The following is a 12,055-nucleotide window of genomic DNA, read 5'->3' on the forward strand; positions in this document are numbered from 1 at the left end:
CTTCTCCACACGTCGCCTCGGCGTTGACGCGCGCGGCTTTTGGGTACCGTGGCGGGAAGGTCCTGTACACGTGTACTGTTTTTACTGTTTCGGTCTACTGGACCAGGTCTACACTACAGAACAACAACATCTAGGGGAAGGAGGAATTCTACACTGTCACACTTGCACCACGTCATCAATAACAAGCCAATCACATTCATTCTTTTTAAACAAAAGTACAATAAAAATATTTTTTTACAATCATGATGGGACATATATTCTTAAAAGAATTAATTTGATTGGTTTGTTACGCCACGTCACTAATATACCCGTTGCATTCTAGAATTTTTCCTAGGGGAAGATGGCTTGACACACAACGAGAACTTTATCAATATATCTAAAAATGCATAGAAATAATAGACGAAAGCAAAAGAAAAAAATTAAAAAATACTTTTTATAAACGATTATAAATAATTTATTAAAAAAATTTCAAATAACAATGAATGGTTATAATTAATCTATTTTAAAAAAGCATTCATATCCATTTATAAATTTATTTCTATTAATTATTTTGATCAATTTGTTAAAAATATTTCAAATAAAAATGAGTGATTTTGATCAATCAGTTAAAAATTTTCATTCTTTTTCATTTATTTTATATTAAAATTTAAATTTGAGTTTAAATCGTAAATTAAATTTATTTTTTGATATCATATTTGACTTAACAATTAAAAGTTTTTAATTATATAATGGATCAAAATTAAATTTTAAATATTGAAATAAATATCAATTAAATTTTGATATTTTAGTTTAAAATAGATATTTAAATTTTAGATTTATCATAAATTAAAAATATATAAAAATATTTAATGTGTATAAAAAAAGAATAATATAAAATATTGCATATATTTTCTAATAAGATATAACATATAAATTTATAAATTATAATTTTATTGTAAATTTTTAAATAAATATAATGTATAAACTTACTTTGATTTAAACTAAATTAAAATATTTATTACGTGCATTTGCATGTACACTTAAGTAGTTTTAACAAAAATCATGTAAAAAATTTTAATGTGCCAAACAACTCTTCCAAAATATTATTGATCAATTAACTCCCCTTCCACCAACTCAATATTGTTTAAGAAAAGTGGTGAATGATTCGCCGTTTTGACATTCTTATAATTTTTTTATAAAATTGTAAGGATTTTTGTAAGATTGTTAATATTATATAGAAATTATTAGACTTTTATTTGATGGTTAAAATTATATAAATAGGTTGTTAGGATATTTAGATTGTTAGAATGATTGTTAGAATTATCTATGATTCGTTGAAATATTTAGGCTAATTTGTATAAAAAATCCACAAGTTTTGAGTTTTTTGCAAAACTGGGCCCTTTCTTTTCAATTTTGCAGATTCAGTTCGGATTTTCAGCCAATTGACCAAAATACCCTTAGACCTTTTTCTCTCTCATTTTTTTTCTTGTATTCTTTTTTTTTTTTTCTCCAAATAAGGCGGCGGAGGCGGAGGCGGAAACGGCCGCATCGCCTCTGCCCCTCATACCCTCGCCCTTGCCCGTGCACCCCCCGCCCTCCTTGCCTCCGACCCTGCAGAGGCTGCACTGCAACCTTCTTTTTTTTTTTCTCCAACCCTCCTCCACCGCCTCCGCGGTCCTCCGCGACATTAGCGAGAACGGTACCACGTCCTCTTCCTCCGCCTTTGCCCTCCACCTCCAATGCAGCAAATTTTCTACCCACCAAACAAACCTACCGTCCGTGCCACCGCCGCCCGCGACGAAGAGAAAGTGCTTCTCGGCGCTACATATTTCCTGACGAAGTTGCCATGATATCAAATTTGAAGATTTTGGAAGCAACCTACAAGAAGAAGGCAGACAATGAGGATGACTGATAGCAAAGAAACTGTATATTCATGTATTTCCATCGTTATTAATTAGTTAGCTACTGAATATCGAAGTTTGCTTGGATGGTTTGTGTCTCTGAATATGTTAGCCTTTCTCATGCGGTCGTCCTTGTGGAAGAGGTGGTTTGTATTTCACTCAGTTTTTTGACGATTCATCAGGCACACTATCAACAGGATAAATAGATTTTCCAATCAATTGTACTAGTTCTTGTGTACTAATCTCTCTCCCCCCCTGTCTTTTGCTGATAGTATTAGCTAACCACTTTACTAATTTTCTGGTCAATTTTTTTGTATATTAATTGTATTAGTTCTCTTTATATGCGCAAGCATATCTTATAACAAGTCATTTTACTGTTTTTTCTAGTGCAATTTTGCCGTCTCTCATTCAAACTTTTTCAACAGAACCACTGTTTTTGTTTTCGTGCTTTGTTATCTATTCATACCGAACTTTCCTTTATTTTTTTCTCAAATTTATGAGATAAAAAGTAATTGATTATCTTTAAATTATTAAGTGATGAGAGTCTATCGAATGATGACTTTGAGTTAATAGAGTGATGTTTTCTTTAAAATATTTTTTTTATAGCTTTTTTTTTTTATGAACTTGTTTGTATGCTCCTAACTCAAGAAACCTCGTGCATATTCTTTGTGATGCTGTAGTATACCGGATTTTTAATTCAGAAGTAAGTGAAAATAAAAATAGTATGAAATACTATTGTTATTGAACTTAGAGGAGTAAAAGAGAATTTTGAAATGATTTATGGTGAAATTTGAAAAAAAAAATTTGGAATTTTTTTTATCGGAATGGGGCTTATACTACAACTGAAAAATTGACAGTGGCGAAAAATTTAAAAAATTTAGAAATTTGTCGAAACTATTTTTTTGAGGTTGGATTTAAAATTTCATGTCATCTGGATGGAGCCCGACTGTAATCTATTAAATATTTTGGTCGATAGAACTTTCGGTGGCCTAAAATGATTCAAAACTGAAAAAATAAGATTAAATCCTTATGTTTAATTTTATTTCAGTTTGCCTATTAAATTTGAGCACAAACAGATATTCAGAAGAGCCCTAATTAGACGTATCAGATCAGAATTGGACTAAAGTGAGAAACTTGAATGGTTGGGGACCTTTTATCATATTGTTACCTCACGCTAGGTGGGTTTTGAGTTGCCGAAAACGGTGAAGTTCCTTCTACGTCTATTTGTAGGCATATGGATATGTATATAATGTATATGTTGATAGAGGAAGTTGATAGTATAAAATTGAATATAAGAATTAGAATTTTAATATGGTTGTATATAAGTATTCATATATTATTATATTGTGTGAATCGTTCGTCCAACAAGCGTGACATACGTATATACAAGGACCATATATGTTGGTAGAGTTGATATTAGCATAAAATTGAGTAGAGTATGAATTTTTGTTGTTTTCACGTGGATATTATATATGATGTTAGAGGGCAATCATACTATGGAATTGAGTAAAAAGATAACTTTTATATCCTATATGTGTGGATTCTAATCTATACTGTATGGCATGAACCACAAATTCATTAGTCATAATATGTAAAATTGTTATTAGTGGGTTATTTTGTATATGCTCATGAGGCCGAGAGGGGCCATTTAATAGCATGTATGTGATGAGTCATTTATTATCCATTTGCACTCTACATGAAATGATTTATGTGATAAAGGTCGTGATTTAACGTGGTGGCAGTAGATCAATTTTGGATATTAAGCGGTAGATTATTGTGCTGGTAGAAACATATATAGGTGTTAGTATAAATAATTTTTGTTATAGAGATAACTTTATCAACATGTAGATTATGTTGGATGAGTCTATACTAGATTATATGAGTAATAAATTGCGTCGCGTTTGGTTCTTATTACTATTTACATTGCATATATTGCAATAGGTTTTTTGGACATTACGAGGATAGAATTACACGACATACACTGATTATTGCATTGTTCAGACCATGATACATGTGATGGATGTCGCGGGTTAGCGCGGCGGTAGTGGAGAGTTTTTAGACATTGAGAAGTATATGATTGTGCTATTGTGATATATGCATTAGTGGACACTCTTTGATTGTGCCAAGGGCATTAGATTGGTTTCTTGTGATCCTTTTGATCACTATATAGATCATAGCCTGCGAAGCCATATTGCGTTTGACAGAGATACTTGCTATTAGACTCGGTAGGGGTTGCTCCCCTTCCAGTGCCGATCCGGACGCTGACCAGTTATAGCAGAGATATATGCCATTGGGAAGGCGACAGTGGTGTTTGGGATGGGGGCAAAGCCTATGTGTTGGCGCTGCACCTGCGGGACTGCGATCCGGGCACTAGGCTGGCGCATGCTTGACTGGACTTATAAGTCGGTTGTTGCGATTGGGTACTATCCCTATATTTATTTATGAGTATTAGCATTGATGCATAGTTTAGTTACTTTGTCTCTTGCTCATTACATATGGGACCTAAAAGTCAGTCAGTTTATGCTTGGGTCACAGTGTGTTTATTGGGCTATAGGCATATGAGTAAGTAATACCTTGCATTTTTTATTAGTAATCTAGTTGACGCATCACAGAGTTAATTACTTTCTATGGTGTACTGTTTTTAGAGTTAATGCATATGTTAGACATCTTCAGTACGACACTTTACTTTTATAGAGGCATGATAGCACAATATTGATTCAGGTTATTTCATATTATACTTTATTACTCGCCTTTCATTATAGTTTTCTCTATTCTTGTCTCTAGTAGACCTAGTGGGAAGGTCGTGATTATCGCCGATCATACACACTGGGAACTACTAGTTAGTAGTTCTCACTCCCTCTTATGATTTCTTTTATAGGGTCTTTTGAGCTGGTGCTCACTCTTTCTTGTGATTTCCTTTATAGGGTCTTTTTGAGCTGGTGGTTGTTTGAGGTAAGAGGATCACGCCATAGATAGCGACTCCTACCCATGTCTATGAGCTATAGAGATGCATCTAGCTAGATAGTTTTTTATTATGAGTACACTAGAATTGGCGAGGCCAGAATGTTGTATTTGGATATGTATATCTTGGAATTATGTATATGCATGTAGTTGAATATATATATATATCTTGGAATTGTGGTGTCCTGTACAATGATGTATAATAGTTTTACTATTTATTTGTAGTGCTTTGATACATGTTGGATGCTAGTGGTAGACTATAGAAATGATTTTTGCACCGATTCTGTGACTAGACTTGTTTTGCCATTATCTAATTTGTTGACGCTTCGTCCAGACAGAAAAAATTATGTCCATTCGACGGGTCCTTTGACGTCCTATGTAAGGACTGAGATTTTTGCAGTGTAGCTAAACTCTCAGTTGACAATGTTTTTGTGTGTAATTTAATTACAAAAGCACTCGTCAAGTTTCGGGCGAAAACGAGTTAAAACGGAAATTCTACGGGATTTCCAAGTTTCACTTAAAGTGAATAGTAACTCGATTTTTCCGGAGAAGCCACGGTGTGAAGTTGGCTTCAGGCTCGTATCAGACTCCGTTCTTAGCGGTCCAATAGCTCGTTTCGACCGGTTCAGTTGTTCTGGAACTAATGGCGCTAACGGATTTTGAGTTTGACGCACGGATTTCGAGAAAATCCAAAAATACATGTTTTATATGTATTTTTGTGTTATTCATTCTGTTGGAATGAAAGGTTGGATTTTGTCGTGAATCTGTGGTCGATCGAGATGAAACGAGATCGTAGCTTTGTTGTTTCCGAGGTGCTGATCGTACTGGTGCAATCCGTTCGCAAATCTGACGGACGGATCTGCAGAGATCACACGTTGATCAAGGAGAGGTCAGTGTTGGGAAAACGGTATTTTCGCAAAAGTTGCGACATTTTATGTACCGTTTTGCTTGAGATCGCACGTGGAGGGGTATTCTTGCGTTTTACACGTGTTGTGAGGGACTCAGTATCAAATACTGAAGTTTGAGGGGCTTTTCCGCAATTTGCATCATATATATTTAGTGTTTTGATCCCCTAACCCTAACCCTAGCCAGCCCCTAGCTACGCTAGTCGCCCCTGCCACCTTCACCTTGCTCGCCCACCCTAGCCGCGCACCCCCGGCCGCTGCCGGCTGAGCCCCGGCCGNCCTTGCTGGCTCGCCCTAGCCGCGCACCCTCGGTCGCCGTTGGCTGAGCCCCGGCCGCCGCCAAGCCACCATCCATCTCTCTTTCCATCCCTCTCCCTCTTTCTCTCGGGTTGAGAGGAGGCCCGAGGCTGGGTTGCCTCCAGGCTCTACCCCAGCATCGCCCTGACCCCATCGGAGCTTCCTCCGGCCGGTCGCCGTCGCCTGCGCCGCCGCTGCTTGTTCTGCAGCCTGCGGCCACCCCAGCCCGAGCCTAGGCCGAGGTTGACTCACGGCCTCCCCGCGCGTAGCCACCGCCTGAAACCGCTCCCGCCGGCGTCCCCGTACCCTCGGCGAGCCTCCTCGCCGGTCGCCGCCGCCCCAGCGAGCCGCCGTCGCCGTCTCGGCCAGCCTTTGGCCGCCCCAGGCCTGCTCGGGCCGAGCTTGGCCTGCTTCCGCCCCGCGCGTAGCCGCCGCCCTGGGGCCACCGGTGCCACCTTCCTCCTCCTCCTCCGGCCTCTGAGGACCTGCCGTCGTCGTCCCCGAGGAGCCCTGGCCGCCGCCGTGGCCGTAGCTTCGCTGGAACCCGAGCTTTAGCTCTTGCGGGCTCAAGTCTCTCCGCCATCGCCGCCGCCGCTCTTCGCCGCCAACCGAGGTGAGCACGGTACTCCTCACCTCCCCCACACCCATCCCTGGCCCCCGTGCGCCCCGGCGTGTTGCCGGAAGCCGGCCGGAGCAAGCTTGCTCCGGCCCAGCCCAAAATAGGGCTGTTTGTGGGTTGTTTGTTGTTCTGAGCGACCCGAGCCTCCCCGATCTCTACGGAAGGGAGCATGATGATCGTGGCAAATTGCTGATCATCGTGCTCACCTTATATTCTGTCGGGAGACTCCGTTCCGCTGTTTTGGCAGTGTCGACCCCGTGGAGCCTTTTTGGCTGCTGTTTCTGGATTGCGTGTGTTGTTCCGGCGATCCGAGGCTATTCCGATGCCTCCGGAGGTGAGCACGGTGATCGATGGTCAGTGCTGATCACAGTGCTCACCTCACTTTGGATCAACAGTGTCCGGTTAGCCCTGTTTGGCACGATCTTCCCCGACTGCGCGCTGTTCGCAGAACTTCGGGTTGCTCCCGCGCTTCCCACAGTGAGCCGTTGTGCTCTGAATCATGAGCACGGCCTCCGGTACGTCGAGACCAATCTGTACATGTCTCGGCGGACCTTAGAAGTTCTCGGTTTGCGTGAACGAGTCGCTTGATCGCTCAAATTACATAAAATGATAGAATTTTATGTAAATTGAGGGGCCTTAGTGCAATTGTGCACTTTGTGGCTACTGTGGGCAGTGCATGTGTGTGTGTGGTGACCTCTGGACTGATTGTCCATGATCCGATAGCCTTCGCGAAAATTGAGGAGTCGATTCCGGCGCGTTTTTCGGCGAAATTAGCCGAAAGAACGCGGTTTCGGTTCGGATTTCTTCCGACGTGGTTTGGTTATCCTGTAAATTATTGCTGAGCCTTGTTGGCTGGTCACCATCATCATTTTGTGGGTTCGGTGATGATGGGTGAGCAACGGTGGGTTCCGGTGTCGAAATAGACACTTTCGGGAACCCGAATTCGTACAATTATCCGGCGATAATTGTGTAGTGGTGTTATCTTATGTTTGCTGCCAAAACATCCAAATTGGAGTGTTTTGGGGTAGCAGGTGACTCGTGACCCGAGTCGGTGAGTTTCGGGACACTTAGTGGGTCCTGACGGCGTCCCGGTGTGGTTTTCGGGACTTCTGGCGAGCTACGGTAATCGGTTTTGGGAAACCGATCTTCGTGAAATTATTTGTGGGGTTGTAGTTACTGTTGTTATTAGTTGTGGGTTAGATACTAACCCGGTGGACCCTCTATAGGTCCTGTCGACATTCTTTTGCAGTCAGGAGACAGACGCGACATCCTTCAGGTGGGTTACTTCATCCGACGTCGGTACAGTGGTGCACGCTTGGTGACGGGTTCTTACCCTTACTCTTCTGTGTTACTATTCGCATAGTATATTGAGCCTTGCACCCTTGTTTATTTGTTATACTCTACTCGTTGTTTACATGCTTAGTATCCTGAGTAAGGAGTACGAGTAGTTCTATCTACATAGCGTATCTGTTGACCTAGTTGGTATGTAGTTGCAATTCAGTATCTGTTGACACTAGTTGGTCGGTTGTTGCATTCCGTATTGTTGACCTAGTTGGTCTGTTGTTGCATTCAGTATCTGTTGATTAGTTGTTTGTGTGCATTCCGTATCTGTTGACCTAAATTGGTCGATTTCTCGTACTTCGTATCAGGGACCTTGTTGGTCAGTTGGACTCTGTGGACCTTGGGTCCAAGCAAACACATCGACTCTCTTGTCATGTGTTTCGATTTTGGTTGATCGGTTTGGCGTTGTACGTCTTGTTTCTGGCTTCGGCCTAGCACCGGCTTTAGCCGGATTTTTTGAGCATATCAGCATGATTTAGTCACAGCACTGTGTATTCTAGACACCAGGTTGGTTTAGCCACCAACAAGAGGTGTACGTATCCAGATAGTTCGTCGATGACAAATGAATAAGCTCTCAGTGTGCTTTGTGACAGGCAACGCTTGAGGTTGCGGACCAATATAGCAGCATCAGATTGGGTATATTTGGACTTATCGTCTGTGGTGACGCATATACTATAGTAGCAGTTGTCGCTTGTATATCTTCAGTTCTTTCGTTACATTGTCTTGCTACTATAGTCTTTTTACATGTATACATTCAGTTGTTCATTACGAGACCGGTAGTTGTACTTTCTTTCATATACATGTTTCTTTCATTCATTATTATTGCTTCGTTATTTTCTACTGATCCATACTGTTGTTAACTCTTCCTGATCCGCGTCAGTACTCCTCGCCTTCATCGGCTTGCGTAACCACTGGGGGGAGACACATGTTTACATGTTCTCACCTCCCTCACCATTTTAGGTATCGTCGGCGTGAGAGTTGAGGCGAAGTGAAACACGTTCGTAGTGGTCGCTAGAGCTTCGACCCAGTTTGTCGATCTACTCTTATCCTGTTTACTTTTGTTATTAATAGTGGTATTACATGGTTCAATTAGAGTATCAACTTGACGTTGAATGCTCAATGGATTGGTTTTTATGGATTTACAAATCGTGGTTTCTACCCTCGAGGTAGTCGGTTTTCAAAATAGAGTTTCCGAGTGGGAAACAGTTTTAAAAGATATTTTCGAATGTTTTGTGAATGAAATAGATTCCAAAAATAAAAGCTTCCGTGTGGGGAGCACTTTTAAATAAGATGTTTGTTGTATTGTGCATTGCATCATCCAGCGCCTAAGGAGTGCTTAGAGGCATGCATCATTATAAGGTCGTTAGCTGTATGGGAATGCATGTCATGAATTGATTGTCGATTGGTTAATATATGTTGTGGTTGAGATCCTGTTGTTAGTGCTGTACGCCGTGCAAATACAAAGGAGACTCTGTCGCATGGACAGAGGAGCTTTGTATTTGTGGCGGGTCTCGGTTACGCGCGCGTGGGCCAGGTTAAAAAAAAAAAAAAAAAAATTGGCACGTCTTCCGCTACTCGGTTTCTAAATGGTAATGAATTTTAAAAAGTCTTTTAAAATCGGCCCCGGGGCGTGACATCCTAGTGGGCTTCTGTTGTAGAATCGGAGAGTGACAGCAATAGCCCGGTTGCCACCTGGTTCTAGATGGTAGTTAAGCTGATTCTTAGTTTCCACACAAAAGATTTTGGATGGTTTATTACATGCAACTTTTAAAATTTGCTTGACTCAGGTTATAGCCCTTGTTGCCCTTTATTCCCAAACGCTGCGTTTGGTACGTAAAAAATATAGTTTTAAAATAATTACCGCTAAAATATAAGTTGATAATAAATAATAACAACCATTTGATAATTGTCACTATTAAATTGCCACTAAATATCTATTTTGTTGTAGTACTTTCTCTCTCTCCCTCTTAAAATTATGAACTCTTTTCCTAATGTATTGTTGGTTTGATATAGCTTTGAGGAATACTATGACTACATATTCCCTAACGAAATTGCCATGATACCGAATTTGAAGATTTTTGAAGCAGCCTACAAGTGGAAGAGGCAGAAAGCGGACAATGACGACAATCGATAGCAAAGAAACAATCTGATCACATATTTTCATTGTTATTAATTAGTTAGCTACTGAATATCAGTTTCTTCGGAAAAATCAATCACCTTTAGTTTGCTTGGATGGTTTGTGTCTCTGTATATGTTAGCTTTTCCTATGCCGTCTTCCCTGTGGAAGAGGCGGTTTGTCTTCCAATTAGTTTTCTAACCATTTATCAGGCACATTATCAGAAGGATAAACAGATTTTCCAATCAATTGTACTAGTTCTTGTTTACTAATCTCTCTCTCTCCCCGTTCTTATCTTTTGCTAATAGTGTTAGCTAACCACTTTACTAATTTTCTGGTCAATTTTTCTTGTATATTACTTGTACTAGTTCTTTTTGTGTGAGCAAGCCTATCTTATAACAAGTCAATTTACTATTTTTTCTAGTGCAATTTTGCAGTCTCTCACTCGAACTTCTTCAACAGGACCACCGCTTTTGTTTTCGTGCTTTGTTATCTATTCATACAAAACTTTTCTTTATTTTTTTGTGAAATTTAGGATATAAAAAGTAATTGATTATCTTTAAATTATTATGTGATGAGAGTCTATAGAATGATAACTTTGAGTTAATAGAGTGATGTTTTCTTTAAAAATATTTATATAATTTATTTAATTTATATTTTATATATAAATAATTAATTATATACAATATATATTTTTGTTATTTAGTTTTAGCAAAATAAAAATATAAATGCGAGCTTAATTATAAAAAGACTCATTTATATGTAAAGTTCAGCTATTAGTTTAAAGTCTAATGTTTAAAATCTTATAATTATATATTATAATATATATATAATAATATATATATAGTATATATATATATATATATATATATTTAATCTAATTTTTTTTAATTTATTGTTCGTTGGCCAGCTCGTGAGCCAGCTCGTGTTCGGCTCGTTAATAAACGAGCCGAACACGAGCTAAATTTTTCGACTCGATACCTTAACGAGCTAGCTCGTGTTCGGCTCGTTTAATAAATGAGCCGAACACGAGCCAACCTCAGCTCACTCGTGTTCGGCTCGTTTACACCCTATATGCTTGTAGACCCAGGAGCTTTATGTTAGGGTCATTTGCCTTTCAGACCCTGGTGCTTTATGCGAGGGTCATGTACAGGTAGAGCAGTTGTCGCTCACGCCTGAGGTCTACGGACCGATCGGCAGTTTCCAGATTGGGTATTTTTGGGACTTGTCGTCTGATTGACGCATATGATTATAGTAGCGGTTGTTGCATGCATACTTACAGTTCTTCCTTTATAGTTGTTTTGCTACTATAGTTGATATCCATGCATGCATTCAGTTTTTCCTTATAGTAGCGGTAGTTGTTCTTATACATCCTATTCATGTATATTGTTACTACTGTATTTAGTATATCTGCTCATATTATTGTTATTTCTTCCTGATCCGGTGAGTACTCCTCGCCTTCGTCGGCTTGCGGTACCCACTGGGAAGGGAGACATGTTTACATGTTCTCACCTCCCCCACCATTTTTCAGGTATTGCTGGCAGTGAGGGTTGAAACGAGACGTGAGATACGTTCGTAGCGGTCGATAAAGCTTTCGACCCAGGTTATTGGTTTAGTTACTACCTTGCTTACTTCTGTTGATATCTCTTAGACATATGGTTCAATTTTTTTTTATTTACTTGCATATTTATACACATGGTTTTATGAAGTTAAGTAAAACACTCCTAGTTTTCATGTAAAGGATTGGAAACGGTTTTCTACCCCTCGTAGTAGCGTATTTTAAAGTAAAAGGGTTTCCATGTGGGAAACAGTTTTAAAAGATTTTCTCATGTTTTTCTTGATCTAGTATTTCAAAACAAATTTTCGGGTAGGAAACATTTCAACTGATAGTTGTAGATTTATGTTCAAAACTCTGTTTATGAACCTGTGGTGAATG

The sequence above is a fragment of the Ananas comosus genome, linkage group 11 (assembly GCF_001540865.1).
Source record: "Ananas comosus cultivar F153 linkage group 11, ASM154086v1, whole genome shotgun sequence".
Lineage (NCBI taxonomy): Eukaryota > Viridiplantae > Streptophyta > Magnoliopsida > Poales > Bromeliaceae > Ananas > Ananas comosus.